The sequence below is a fragment of the Cydia fagiglandana genome, chromosome 18 (genome assembly GCF_963556715.1).
Source record: "Cydia fagiglandana chromosome 18, ilCydFagi1.1, whole genome shotgun sequence".
NCBI lineage: Eukaryota > Metazoa > Arthropoda > Insecta > Lepidoptera > Tortricidae > Cydia > Cydia fagiglandana.
In genome coordinates, this window is record NC_085949.1 from 6803803 (window position 1) to 6817853 (window position 14051).

The 14051-nt window shown below is 41.9% G+C and overlaps 1 protein-coding gene across 1 annotated transcript in view; it reads right to left on the reverse strand.

The window, feature by feature from the left end:
- LOC134673310 (uncharacterized) overlaps nucleotides 1–14051 on the reverse strand; it is a 69130-nt gene that overhangs the window by 16751 nt on the left and 38328 nt on the right. The window lies entirely within an intron of this gene.

Here is a 14051-nt window from a genome sequence, read left to right on the forward strand (position 1 = left end):
CGTTTTTATCGCTTGTCATTATGCCTGTCACGTTCTAACAAGTGAGTAAGTGCGAAAAGAACGCGCATAGTGACAAGCGATAAAAATGAAACCGTGCTGCGCCCGCAGGTCATCGCGCCATCTCCGCCTGGCCCTGCCAGATCCTCACCCATCTTGTGGTACCCACACCGTGGTTTTTATTGCCCACCTCTGTGGGTGCATGCGGCAGACATGGCCGGCCTAGTCCCATTTCAGCTCGGCGGTCTTAGTTCCAACATCAGTAATGCGCGTTTTTAAGCGTAGCGTAGGTATATAGAGTTGCGGACTCGGCCAATCCGTTTAACTCCTAGCATGCTGCGCTCCATAGTTCTTTGGCAAACCTTCAATTTGGTCTTTTGCGCCTCATTAAATGACCACGTTTGTCTATATCAGTAGTTCTGAACTACTAGTTCATCTATATCTACATTAATATAAAATAACGGGTAGGTATATGACACTAAGGTGCCTAAGTGCTACCACAGAATAAATAAAAGTACTAAGTACAGAAGACTCACTCTCTAACAAAACGCGTCTGTTACGATCAGCACAGATATGGCCGCTAGGTGGCGACAGCGCCACGCGCGGCTTATGGCAAACCCCAAAATTGGGGCCGAACGGATGTACTTTTAGCTACCTGTAGCAAAGCGACGAAATCGCGGAGTGAGACACGCCTGGTGCTACTTAAGAATTTTCTAGAGTCTAAAAGCCATTCTGCCTCCAAGCAGAAAAAACTAAGCACCTTAGAAAATAGTAAAAAATACCGTCTGACTTTCGTGAGAAGCCAGGCACTTACTACACACATACCATTTACTGGAAGCCAGCGCGTGGGCGAGACCGCTTGTACAAGTCATTAGCGCGCCTGCGCGCCGAACGATAGTAATGAGTTAATTGAAGTGCAAAAATACCCGGTCTTGGTCCAAAAACGGTTTACGCCTTAAGTATAAGACGGGTGTTAAGTCTTTTTGGTTGGGAGTGGAGAGAGATAGGGCCAGTAACTCGCTTAGCGTGTGCCGTGCTAAATGGGTTAACGGTGGGAACGTGCATTGATCAGGATTTGGCTTCAAGCTATCGTTTACGTCGAAAATAGTCAGTCATGGCACAGAATAAATAATAGTACTAGGTAAAGAAGACTCACTCTCTAACAAAACGCGTCTGTTACGATCAGGACAGATATGACCGCTAGGTGGCGACAGCGCTACCTGCGGCTTATGACTAGCCACCAAAATTGGTGTGGATTGGTACTTGTTGCAAAGCAACGAAATCGCGGAGTGAGCCACGCCTGGTCATGGTATCGTTACATGACATCTATGTTTAATGTGCCAGAGTGCATGACCGCATAAAACAGGTCGCGGCGCGTTATAATGGAATTATGACAATTAAGTACAAATTTTGCGCCAGCACTTATGAATTTACTTATACACTTAGGTGCAAAACTGTCCCAATAGTAGCATCTTAGTAGAATGTGGAGAAGTGGATGTCGATCGAGGAGAGGGGCACATGATTAATACATACCAGTACTATTTAAAATTTCCTACAAATCAGCCTTACATATGATATACTTAGAATTTACGGTTATTTTGTAATTTAGAATCGAAAAGTAGAAAAAAACACATTTTTATTTTTATGAATATTTCTAGTTCCTCTTGGTTCGTGGGGCAGAGGCGCACATATGCTCATTAAGGCGCTTGGGAAAAGGTTGAGGGAGGCAACGGGTGACCCCCGCGCGGGCAGCTTTCTCGCGCAGCGAATTGCCATCGCAATCCAGCGCGGGAACGCTGCCTGCGTGTTGGGCACCCTCCCGAGGGCACCAAATTTTGATAGGTATTTTTAATTTTTAGTTTTAGTTATTTTAATTGTAGTTAGTTTTAGTTTTATATTCCTATTTATGTCTTATAGTAATTTATTTTGTCAGTGCATTTATATTTATAGAACAGCTTTGCCCCCTTGTGAAACAAATAAATTATTAGTTCCTCTTATGGAAACTCCAAATAGGGAACCATACATAATTAAGAAATTCAGCCTCTATAAAATAAGGTATCAACTGTTTAAATCACAAACATAGTTTTGTAGTTATGGCAGAGTAAAAGTCGTCTTGAACATTGAACTAACAAACACTTTCTATGGCTGTTTTTAATGGTACACTTTTGCACCGAACTATAAGCCACCTAAAAGTAACTTGAAAAATATTCCCCATTAAAGCAATTGCATGATGATTTTATAGAGGCAGAATTTCTTAATTATGTATGGTTCCCTATTTGGAGTTTCCATAAGAGGAACTAGAAATATTCGAAAAAATAAAAATGTGTTTTTTTCTACTTTTCGATTCTAAATTACAAAATAACCGTAAATTCTAAGTATATCATATGTAAGGCTGATTTGTAGGAAATTTTAAATAGTACTGGTATGTATTAATCATGTGCCCCTCTCCTCGATCGACATCCACTTCTCCACATTCTACTAAGATGCTACTATTGGGACAGTTTTGCACCTAAGTGTATGCATGTTGCAGCCGGCTATAGACTAGCGCGGGCTCTGAGCGTCAATAAAAAAAAATATCTGCGTTTTAGGAGAAAACGTCGAACGAAGTAGTATACAGTATACACCGAGAGTCTGAGACTAATAAAACATGAAAATAAAATGACATACAGATTCCAGACTAACAGTAAAATAAAACGGCGCGTTGTCACCAGGTACGGTGGCGCCGCGCCGCGGCGGGGGCAGCCATCCACTTACATCTGCCAATATTTGCTCAGCGCCCCCTCGCGTTCATATTTCAAATGTGGGGAGACTAAAGACTACAAAATACAAAGTTACGTGCGAGCGGCCGCATTAACACAGGCATGTAACTCGAGTTGAATTCTTTAAATTCAACTCTAAATTAAATTAAATTCTATTTAAACTATGTTTTATCCCTTTCTTACAAATACATAAGTAAAAATGATAGATAAAGAGAAACGATTATTAGCTAATTGAGGCTTGTAGCGCGTTTATGAATAAGGGGGCTTATCTGCACCATACTGTACACAGTTGTATCTGCAGTGTATCTGTAATGTATATCTGAATTTATGTTACAATTTTTGAAGTTACATTCGGTACCTAATATCTGTCAAGGTAACTTGAGTAAATTGAATACGTGTAACTGATTATGATGCAATCGCATACAATGTTGTAGGTAGGTATTATTTTATTTTAAAGAAAGGGAAGCTGCGTTAACGATTAGCAAAATGAATTAGCAAAACATCATCATTCATCACATTAAGTCGGTATTGTATGTTGCAGGGATGTTGCGAATATTCGCATTCGCATCCGCATCCGCGGAACATCCGCATTATTTTCAACATCCGCATCCGCATAAAACGATGCGGAACATCCGCATCATGCGGATGTCGACTAAGTCGGTAACAGGAACGTATTAGCGGCGGCGCCGCCGGCGTTAGTGCTAGGTAATTTCGTCATTACCTATAACGAAATCGTCTATATCCCAAAAATTCGACCAAGTTACTGTTTATTAAATAAAATGCACCTATATTCTTGCTCAAACGTTTGGTTTTTTAAAATAAAAAATGCTAAAAATGTAATATTTGACGTTTTTTAAGTACCAAATCTTGACATCCGCATCCGCATCCGCGGATGTCAAAAAATCTGCATCCGCAACATCCCTGGCATGTTGTATGTATTGTATATGTAATGTATCAAAATGTACGGCATACAGCCGTTCATTTAGAGGGTCGATCAACTTTTTTATGTCATATCGTGTCCCAACGATATAAAAATTCAAATCTTACAAATCGTAACAGTTTTTAAATTTATCTGGTATATTATAGTAAATTAACCAAATAATCATTCAAACTAGAACTTGAAAACTGAAAGAATTATTTTTAAATATAGTTTTTTTTTGGTGACCCAGGAGATAATTTTAGACTCCCATACAAAAAAGGCATGTCCCAATCGCATGTCGGCTTCGGTTTTTGCTTAACAGTGTAAAAAATGTACTCCACCATATTCAGTACTAACGCTTAATTAAAAAGGTATTGATCTAATATTCTAAATCTAATTTACAAATTCGATGCTAAAATTTCGCTAGAATTCGTAGATTTATTTTAAAAAAAAGTTCTTTTTGCGTCCCGAAACAACGATTCATTTTTAAGTCCCCTAACTTACCACACATTACAATGGCAAAGAAGGCTCAAAGTTATGACACTGTATCGCCCAGCCAATAGGCAGCCGATCTAAGTATCACGTGACAAGATCCACCATTACGGTTACTTTCTTATTCGCCGGCCATTTCGTCTGTGGTTCGAAGTGTGACAAGGTGCGTTAATTGTCGGTCCGCTGACTTACTGTGATATTTCGTAAGTAGTTTTGTCTTTTTATATTAATTTGTAGCTTTATAGATCCTTCTTAGCTCTAATCAGGGTTGGGCAAAATACTGGCTTCCACGTATTTCAAATACAAATTACAAAATACATTTTTAAAAGTATTTGAAATACCAAATACAAACTACTTTGGTGACTGGTATTTGAAATACAAAATACAAATTACAGTGTTTAAAATAATGTATTTCAAATACAAAATACTTTTCATTTTTTTTGTTTAATCATTTAGTTTTTTAACGAATATCCTTTCCTAAAACCGTATAGGGTCATTGCGCTTGTTTTTGTCCAGCTCTAGTTTTCATCCACTTGACGAAATTTGAATATAAACCTACATTGCTGCAAATAGTAAACTAAAAATGAAATATATTATTTGCCTATGGGAGCGTTCAAGTATTACGTAACGCAATTTTTGGTCATTTTTGACCCCCCTCCCCCCCCATGTAACGCACCGTAACGTTTTTCCGTCTTGTCCCCTGGCGGTTGACGAAAAGTTCCGCGCAGAATAACTCGCGCATTGTACCTATTTGCCCTCGTACAAGTCGTACATTATATTTAAAAAAAAACGTCCCATTTTAGGATCATAGAATTTAATAAAATGTATTTTGTAGAAATGTATTTTGAAGCTTGAAGTATTTGAAATACAAAATACAAAATACATGTGAGTGCAGTATTTGAAATACCAAATACAAAATACTTTTCCAGGTAGTATTTGAAATACAAATACAAAATACTATAATGTATTTCAAATACGTATTTCAAATACATGTAATTGAAATACTGCCCAACCCTGGCTCTAATATGGTCTAACAATATACTTTTTTGACATATTTTTGTGGATAATAACTAAAATTATTGATTTGACTTTAAATGTCTTCTGGGTCACCGTTCCCCCGGGTCACTTTTCTGGTGACCCAAGAGACTGTGATGGTGACTCAGGAGACTTTATCAATACGTTTTGATAAATTTGCTTCTTTTCATGGATATATTAACTTTTTAATAGAAATTAGTAATAAATTATTACTATGTCTCTTTGAGACACTGACTATGAAGAGACTATTGAGCGAAACCAAGGCTCCAAAGTGTTCGCAAAGGACAAATCTATTGGGTAAAGCCAGCTGACAAAGCTGAAACAGGAAGATGGCAGCATAACGTCGAGCAGAGCGGAGGTTTTAGGCGAGATCGAAAGGTTCTATGGACAGTTATACACTTCGATCGCAAAGCCCGATGACAGCTTGGTAGGAGATCCAAGAGCCAAGCTGTCCCGACATTATACCGAAGATATCTCGGACATCAGTCTGTACGAGATTAGGATGGCCCTGAAGCAGCTTAAGAACAACAAGGCGCCGGGCAAAGACGGAATCACTTCAGAGCTTCTGAGAGCGGGTGGAACACCGGTACTTAAAGTCCTCCAGAAGCTCTTTAATTCCGTCTTGTCCGAGGGCATAACGCCTGACCATAGACCACATCCATACGCTGCGGTAAGTTACAAAAGACCGAAGAGTATAACTTAATAATAATAATAATAAGCCCGCAGGGCAGCTTGTGGCGAGCTGTTGGGGAGTAACGACCCCACGGACCCGAGTGCTCCCGAGAGTCGGTCAGGGTCTCCGTCTCCGGCGTGTCTTCGTCGGTCGGAGTGGACCCCAAGGGGACCCATAGGACTCTCAGCTCTGGCTTGCCTTCATTGGCCGTCCAGAGAGGAGTCGTTAGAGCTATATGCTCCAGGGGTGGAAGTGAAAGATGCATAAGACGCGAGTTGGCACAGTGGCTGGTAACAGCCACTGGGTAGAAAGCGGCGCACACCTCTCGACACCCCTGAGTCGCTCACACCGGTGTTGCCCCTGGTCGTCTTTACGACGGCAGTTTCAGGGGCCCATCTAGTCAGCGGCGAGTCACCACCTGCTTCGATAACGTGTACTAACATTGTTATGGCAGGTGTCCGGACCTCTCAGCAATAGCCCAATCTTTTGACCAGCCAACATTCATTACCATAACCAGCACTTTTCTCCACTATATTTACAATAGCCCCTACGCCTGTTGGGACCGATTTACGGGTATCTATTTGTACCCGTGAATGGGTTCTAGCAGGTGTATTACATAACAGCAAACTTCTCCAAAGGGCCTCTACGTGTTGGATCTGTATCCCCACGCACGCCTATCAAATGACCGGGATGTATATACCCGTGACTTTAAAAGAGATACAAATAATAATAATACTAAGGTGGACTCAGACCGAGCTGGACGCCCTGGATCGCAGGGTCCGATCACTGCTCACCACACATCGCATGCTACACCCACGCTCGTCAGTTATGAGATTGTACATCCCACGGAAGTGTGGAGGCCGAGGCTTCCTAAACGCCAAGGATCTCCACAACCGCGAGGTGTACAATCTCAGGAACTATTTCCTTAACAACGAGTGTGGGATGCATCGTGATGTGGTGGCAGTAGATAGGAACCTCACGCCGCTTTCCTTGGCAAACGAGAACTGGCGCAAACCTGTGGTACTAAGTACTGCGGATCGCAAGGCGGCATGGGAGAGTAAGGTGCTACACGGGCGGTTCTACAAGGCCCTCACGGGACCCGATGTGGACCTGCTCGCGTCGGTGAACTGGTTACGATTCGGGGACCTCTTCGGAGAAACCGAGGGTTTTGCCTGTGCAATTGCAGACGAAGTGATGATGACGAACAACTATCGGAAATATATCCTGAAGGACGGTACGGTCGACATTTGTCGGGCATGCCGCCGTCCCGGAGAGTCACTCAGGCATATCATTTCCGGTTGTTCTCATCTTGCTAACGGCGAGTACTTGCACAGACATAATCTCGTAGCCAGGATTATTCACCAGCAACTTGCCCTTCAATATGGCCTTGTGGACCGCGAAGTACCGTACTACAAGTACTCACCTGCGCCTGTTCTCGAGAATGGTCGTGCCACGCTCTATTGGGATCGATCTATCATCACTGACAGGACTATTGTAGCCAATAAGCCTGATATTGTGATAATAGATCGACCGCAACGTCGGGCCGTGCTCGTTGACATCACCATCCCCCATGATGAGAATCTCGTGAAGGCCGAGAAGGACAAGTCCAGTAAGTACCTAGACTTGGCTCACGAGATAACCGCCATGTGGGATGTTGATTCGACGATCATTGTCCCGATAGTCGTTTCAGTGAACGGTTTAATAGCGAAGAGTCTCGACCAACATCTCGAGAGACTCTCGCTAGGTGGTTGGATCAAGGGACAGATGCAGAAGGCGGTGATCTTGGACACGGCGCGGATAGTACGTCGGTTCCTCTCTCTGCAGCCCTGACCACCGGTAGCTTGGGCCTTGCCCCGCTGCTGGCGGCACCCTAGGTTAGGTTTTTTATAATGTGTTTATATGTATTTTTTATTGTTTTGTAAGTGTTTTTATATTTTATATTCATATTATAAAAACCCTAGCCTAAGAGAAATGATGAATAAAAAAATAATAATAATAAGCCCGCAGGGCAGCTTGTGGCGAGCTGTTGGGGAGTAACGACCCCACGGACCCGAGTACTCCCGAGAGTCGGTCAGGGTCTCCGTCTCCGGCGTGTCTTCGTCGGTCGGAGTGGACCCCAAGGAGACCCGCAGGACTCTCAGCTCTGGCTTGCCTTAATTGGCCGTCCAGAGAGGAGTCGTTAGAGCTATATGCTCCAGGGGTGGAAGTGAAAGATGCATAAGACGCGAGTTGGCACAGTGGCTGTTAACAGCCACTGGGTAGAAAGCGGCGCACACCTCTCGACACCCCTGAGCCGCTCACACCGATGTTGCTCCTGGTCGTCTTTACGACGGCAGTTTCAGGGGCCCATCTAGTAAGCGGCGAGTCACCGCCTGTCTCGATGACGGTGTTTACATTGTTATGGCAGGTGTCCGGACCTCTTTTACAATAGCCCAGTCTCATTGTCCAACCAAACATCAATCCATAAACCGGTATACTGTTCACTTCTTCTACAATAGTCCCAATGCCTGCTGCGACCGGTTCACGGGTGTCTATTGTTGCGCCTGTGAACGGGTTCCAGCAGGCGTTCTACATGACATTAAAACTCTCCAAAGGGCCTCTACGTGTTGGATCTATATCCCCACGCAAGCCTATCAAAAGACCGGGATTTATAGGCCCGTGAAGTCCAAAAAGGAGAAATAATAATAAATAAATATTATAAGACATTCTTACACAGATTGACTAAGTCCCACAGTAAGCTCAAGAAGGCTTGTGTTGTGGGTACTCAGACAACGATATATATAATACACAAATACTTAAATACATAGAAAACACCCATGACTCAGGAACAAATATCTGTATCATCATACAAATAAATGCCCTTACTGGGATTCGAACCCAGGACCATCGGCTTCGCAGGCAGGGCATAACTTGCCATTATGCTTAGCGTTTGTAGACTATGAGAAAGCCTTCGATTCGGTGCAAACATGGGCGGTGCTTGAGTCTCTTCAGCGATGCCATATTGACTATCGGTACATCGAAGTGTTGAAGTGTTTGTATAGTAACGCCACCATGGTCAGAGTACAGGAGCAGAGCACGAGGGCGATTCCATTGCGAAGAGGCGTAAAGCAGGGAGACGTTATCTCTCCGAAACTGTTTACTGCCGTAATGGAAGACGCCTTCAAGCTCCTGGAATGGGAAGGACTTGGCATCAACATCAACGGCGAATACATCACTCACCTTCGGTTTGCCGACGATATCGTAGTCATGGCAAAGTCGATGGAGGAACTCAGCATGATGCTCGATGACCTCAACCGAGTTTAACAACGGGTGGGCTTGAAAATGAACATGGACAAGACGAAACTTATGTCAAATGCCAATGTTGTGCCCATCCCAGTCTCTGTTGGGAACTCGGTACTCGAAGTTGTTGACTCGTACATCTACCTAGGACAAGTAGTCCAATTGGGTATGTCCAACTTCGAGAAAGAGGTCAACCGCCGAATCCAACTCAATTGGGCAGCGTTCGGGAAACTACGTAATGTCTTTTCGTCCGACATAACTCAGTACCTCAAGACAAAAGTTTTTAATCAATGTGTGTTACCAGTGATGACTTACGGCTCCGAAACGTGGTCTTTCACTATCGGCCTCATCTCAAAACTCAAAGTCGCTCAACGAGCTATGGAGAGGGCTATGCTCGGAGTTTCTCTACGTGATCGAATCAGAAATGAGGAGATCCGTATACGAACTAAAGTCACCGACATAGCCCACCGGATTAGCAAGCTGAAGTGGCAATGGGCAGGCCACATTGCACGCAGAGAAGATGGCCGATGGGGTCGAAAAGTTCTCGAGTGGAGACCACGGACTAGCAAGCGCAGCGTAGGGCGTCCACCCACAAGACGGACAGACTTGTTAAGGTCGCCGGAAGACGCTGGATGCGGGTCGCTTCCAACCGGCACGTATGGAGGTCCAAGGATAAGATAAGATAAAGATAAAAAATAGTTTATTCAAGTAGGCATATTACAATGCGCTTATGAACGTCAAATAAACCTTTACCGGCTCCAACCGTACACCTCTGCCCCGAGAAGATTTAAATCCCCCCTCAATTGGAGGAGGGTATCCCAATATGGGACCGGCAACAAACTCGGCGGGACACATCTTTTCAAAACATTATTACATCTTATAATTAACATGCATTACGAGTAATTAATACAATTTAAATTACTATAGAATTCATGCAATTATACTCAGTGGAGGGGGAGGCCTTTGTTCAGCAGTGGACGTCTTATGGCTGAGATGATGATGATGTCTCTTTGCTTATGAGTGGAAGTGGTCTAAAAACTTTGTGCAGACGCAGGTGCGTGAATTTGAAGCCAGGCGACGCACGGAGCTCGACGTTAAAGCGTGACGAGCTAAAGGCCAGACCACCTGTGGCCATCACGTACAATTATATCGGAGGGGTGCTAACCTGCAGCGAATGTAGCCGCACATTTGCTGCAAAGATTGGCTACGTCACTCACCTGAGAGCACACCAGCGACGCTCTCAGCTGTAGCATAGCAGTCGCTGTAGCCGAAAACGGCTAGGAGGAGATGATGATGATGATGATGATGATGATTTTTGAGCCTTTATGTTATTGTTTATTCCTTTTGAAAACTGTATTTGAAATTTGGATGAGGCGAGCTTTTCTTTAGCCACTTTGGCTGTCACTATATTTTTGATGTTGATTGTACTGATTGCTGAGAATCATTTACTTTGATTTTTGTTTAATTGTTTTGATTTCTGAGTGTTTTTAGACTGATTAGACTTACTGATAAGTTAAAATGTGAAAACAGAATGACAGAATGTCTCTTGAGTCACTAAATTTGTCTCTGGAGGAACCAAAAATGTCTCTTGGATAACTAAATTTGTCTCTGGGACAACTACGATGTCCCAAAAATTTTTAGGCATGTTTTGCATTTTTCTGGAGGAGACTGATTAATAAATGTTTTTAATTATAATTTTTTGATTATTTCGTAACATTAACATATTATTCCGATAGGTAGAATATGTATGGTTGCGGTATTTGAGTAATATAAAAACTTTTCGTACATTTTACGACATAAGTGACTCAGGAGACACTATTAGTTGATTTTAAGGAAAACCGAAAAGGGTCTCTTTAATTTTAAGTTAAAAGAAGCAAAGAGTTTATGCTCCTTTATATAATAGACGAATATGTATTTCGATTAAATGAAGTTTTATTTAATAAATCCCGGGTAACCCAGGGGACACGTTTTGAGACAGCACAACATATATAACACCAAAAGTTGTCAAAATAATAAAATTTGTGCGCGGCCAAGAAAAGCGCCTGAAAGGTATGGCATTTCAAATCTATGTTCAGATGCTAGCAGGATGGATAATGCCAGTGGTCTTACACTATCAGAGGCTTTGCGCGGACCAGAGAAAGAGCAATGGAGACAAGCTATGGCAGAAGAGTTGAAAAGTTTCGAAGACAACCAGGCCTGGGAGCTTGTCAGCGTTCCAAAAGACTCTAGTGTCGTAAAGTGCAAGTGGGTACTTAAGAAGAAGTATGATAGTGAGGGCAATGTGCGGTTCCGAGCCAGGTTAGTAGCCAAGGGCTATACTCAGAAGTACGGAGTGGACTATGAGGAAACCTTCGCGCCCGTGGTAAGGCATACAACTCTCAGACTTTTATTTGCTTTGTCGGTTCAATTAAATTTAGATATTTCTCATTTAGACGTGACTACTGCTTTCCTGAATGGCTATCTTGAGGAGGATATTTATATGGAGAAGCCAGAAGGTTTTCCTTCATCTGAAGGTAAAGGGCAGGTGCTTAAGTTGAAGCGAGCCATATATGGTCTCAAACAATCCTCAAGGGCGTGGTACAGGAGGGTAGATGATTGCTTAACTGAGTATGGTTATACTAGGTCTAAACTTGAACCTTGTTTATATGTGAAAAATGATAATGGTTTGACTGTAGTAGCACTATATGTCGATGATTTCTTTGTGTTTTCTAATAATGAAGAGGAAACCAAAAGTTTGAAGCAGGTGCTGTCTTCACATTTTAAATTAAAAGATCTTGGTCAGGTCAAACAGTGTTTAGGTATGAATGTGTGTGTTGATAAAGAACATAATGTGATAACTTTAGATCAGGAGGATTATGTTAACAAGTTGTTGCATAAGTTCAATATGACAGACTGTAACAGTGCTCAAACTCCTATGGAGGAGAGATTGAACTTAGATAAAGGTGAGAGCTGTGATACTGAATTACCTTATCAACAACTCATTGGTAGTCTCATGTACCTAGCGGTTTTGACGCGGCCTGACATTGCTTTTAGCGTAGGGTATCTGAGCCAGTTTAATAACTGTCATGGTAGAGAACACTGGGCTCATGCCAAACGTGTTTTGCGTTATGTCAAGAAAACAAAACACTATTGCCTCAGGTATAGTAGTGAGTCTGATTCAAAGCTTACCGGGTTTGTTGACGCTGACTGGGGCAGTAATGTTCTTGATAGGAGGTCCTATTCAGGATTTTGTTTCACTTTGTCTGGCAGTGTAGTTTCATGGTGCAGTAAAAAGAAGAATAGCGTGTCATTGAGCAGTTGTGAATCGGAATATATTAGCATTTCTGAATGTATTAAAGAAGCTATGTACTTAAGGTCATTGTACCATGAAATTACAAATAAGATGTCATTAATTACAATTTATAATGACAACCAAAGTGCCCTGAAGTTATTGGCCAACCCTGTGTTTCATAATAGGTCGAAGCACGTTGACATTCGTTATCACTTTAGTAGGGAAATAATTGCTAAAGGTGTGGTAGAAGCAAAATACTTAGCAACAGCTGAGATGCCAGCTGACTTATTAACGAAGAGTCTAGGGTTTGTCAAGCACTTTAGATTTATTGAGAAGTTAGGACTTGTGCCTAAGTAGTAGGTATGTGTAGTTCTTTTTAACCTCTAGCGGCCCACCATACAAGGAAAATTGGCAATCCAATTTGAATCAACGGTATTAGAAAATAGAGTTGAATTTGTTTTGTTTTAAAATCGAACGAAACGAAATAAAAGAAACTCTATTCCATTTAATTAAGATTTAAATTTCATTGGAGGTAATTTGTACTAGTATTAGGACATTGAACCCCAAGAGGATAAAGCTGTTTTTTTAATGCTGATGATGCTGATGGCTATGCTTAGATATAGTGGGGGTGTAGTTTTATGATATCCAGCAGCGCCATCTACAGTGTTGATTTAAATATGGAACTGTGGTGTTCCAAATATGTTTTTGATATGAATCGCTGTCATGTCGTTCTGTCACACAATAAATAGTCTTCGGTTAACATGCACGTATTTTATTAATAATAAATCGCATACAAAACTTTAAATGTTCTTGTACGCTAAATGTCTAAAAAATAATCATAATTAAAAGATTTATTTTTTCGAAAAAAATCTTTCTCCATGACATGAAAAAGTTGATCGACCCTAGATGTTCAGTCGACTTCAAAGATATGTTTACATTTTTTGCCTTATTACAAAGGCATAAAGTGCATAAGTGTAAACATATATGAGACGTCGACTGTACACTAGCTATCAAACCTAATATTACGCAATTTTACACTAGCCTACAAACCGAGCCGTAGCCAAGATACCAATTGATTATCAACAAACTTCAATCAAAAAGTAGGAATATATCGGGATGAGTGTGATGACAGATACAACGAAATGTCACGTGGTCACACTGGTGTTTTCTATGAATTGTCGCTTTTGCTTGGCTAGGTCCCCTAATGTTACGCTTCAGTGTAACAGTGGGCCCATAGGCCCGGTGAGTGCGAATGCCCCCGCTTAGTTAAATCGATGCGTTCTGGGCCCGCTGATTTTATAATCGCGTGCAAGCGTGCAGAAGGAATACCTACGCACAAGTACACATTTGGTATTCTCGACTGGTACCAGTCATATGCGTGGTGCAAATTTACAGTTGATTTTTTGTGATGTAAATAAAATTAAAGTCAACAAATAACTCTTCGGTTGATCAGTTTAAATATGAAATGCTCCTAACATCTTGAACATTAGTGAGCCTATGATGGCCGAGTTGATTAAGTGTTAAAAACGACTCTTTTTAGGGTTCCGTGCCCAAAGGGTAAAAACGGGACCCTATTACTAAGACTCCACTGTCCGTCTGTCACCACCGGCTGTATCTCATAACCGT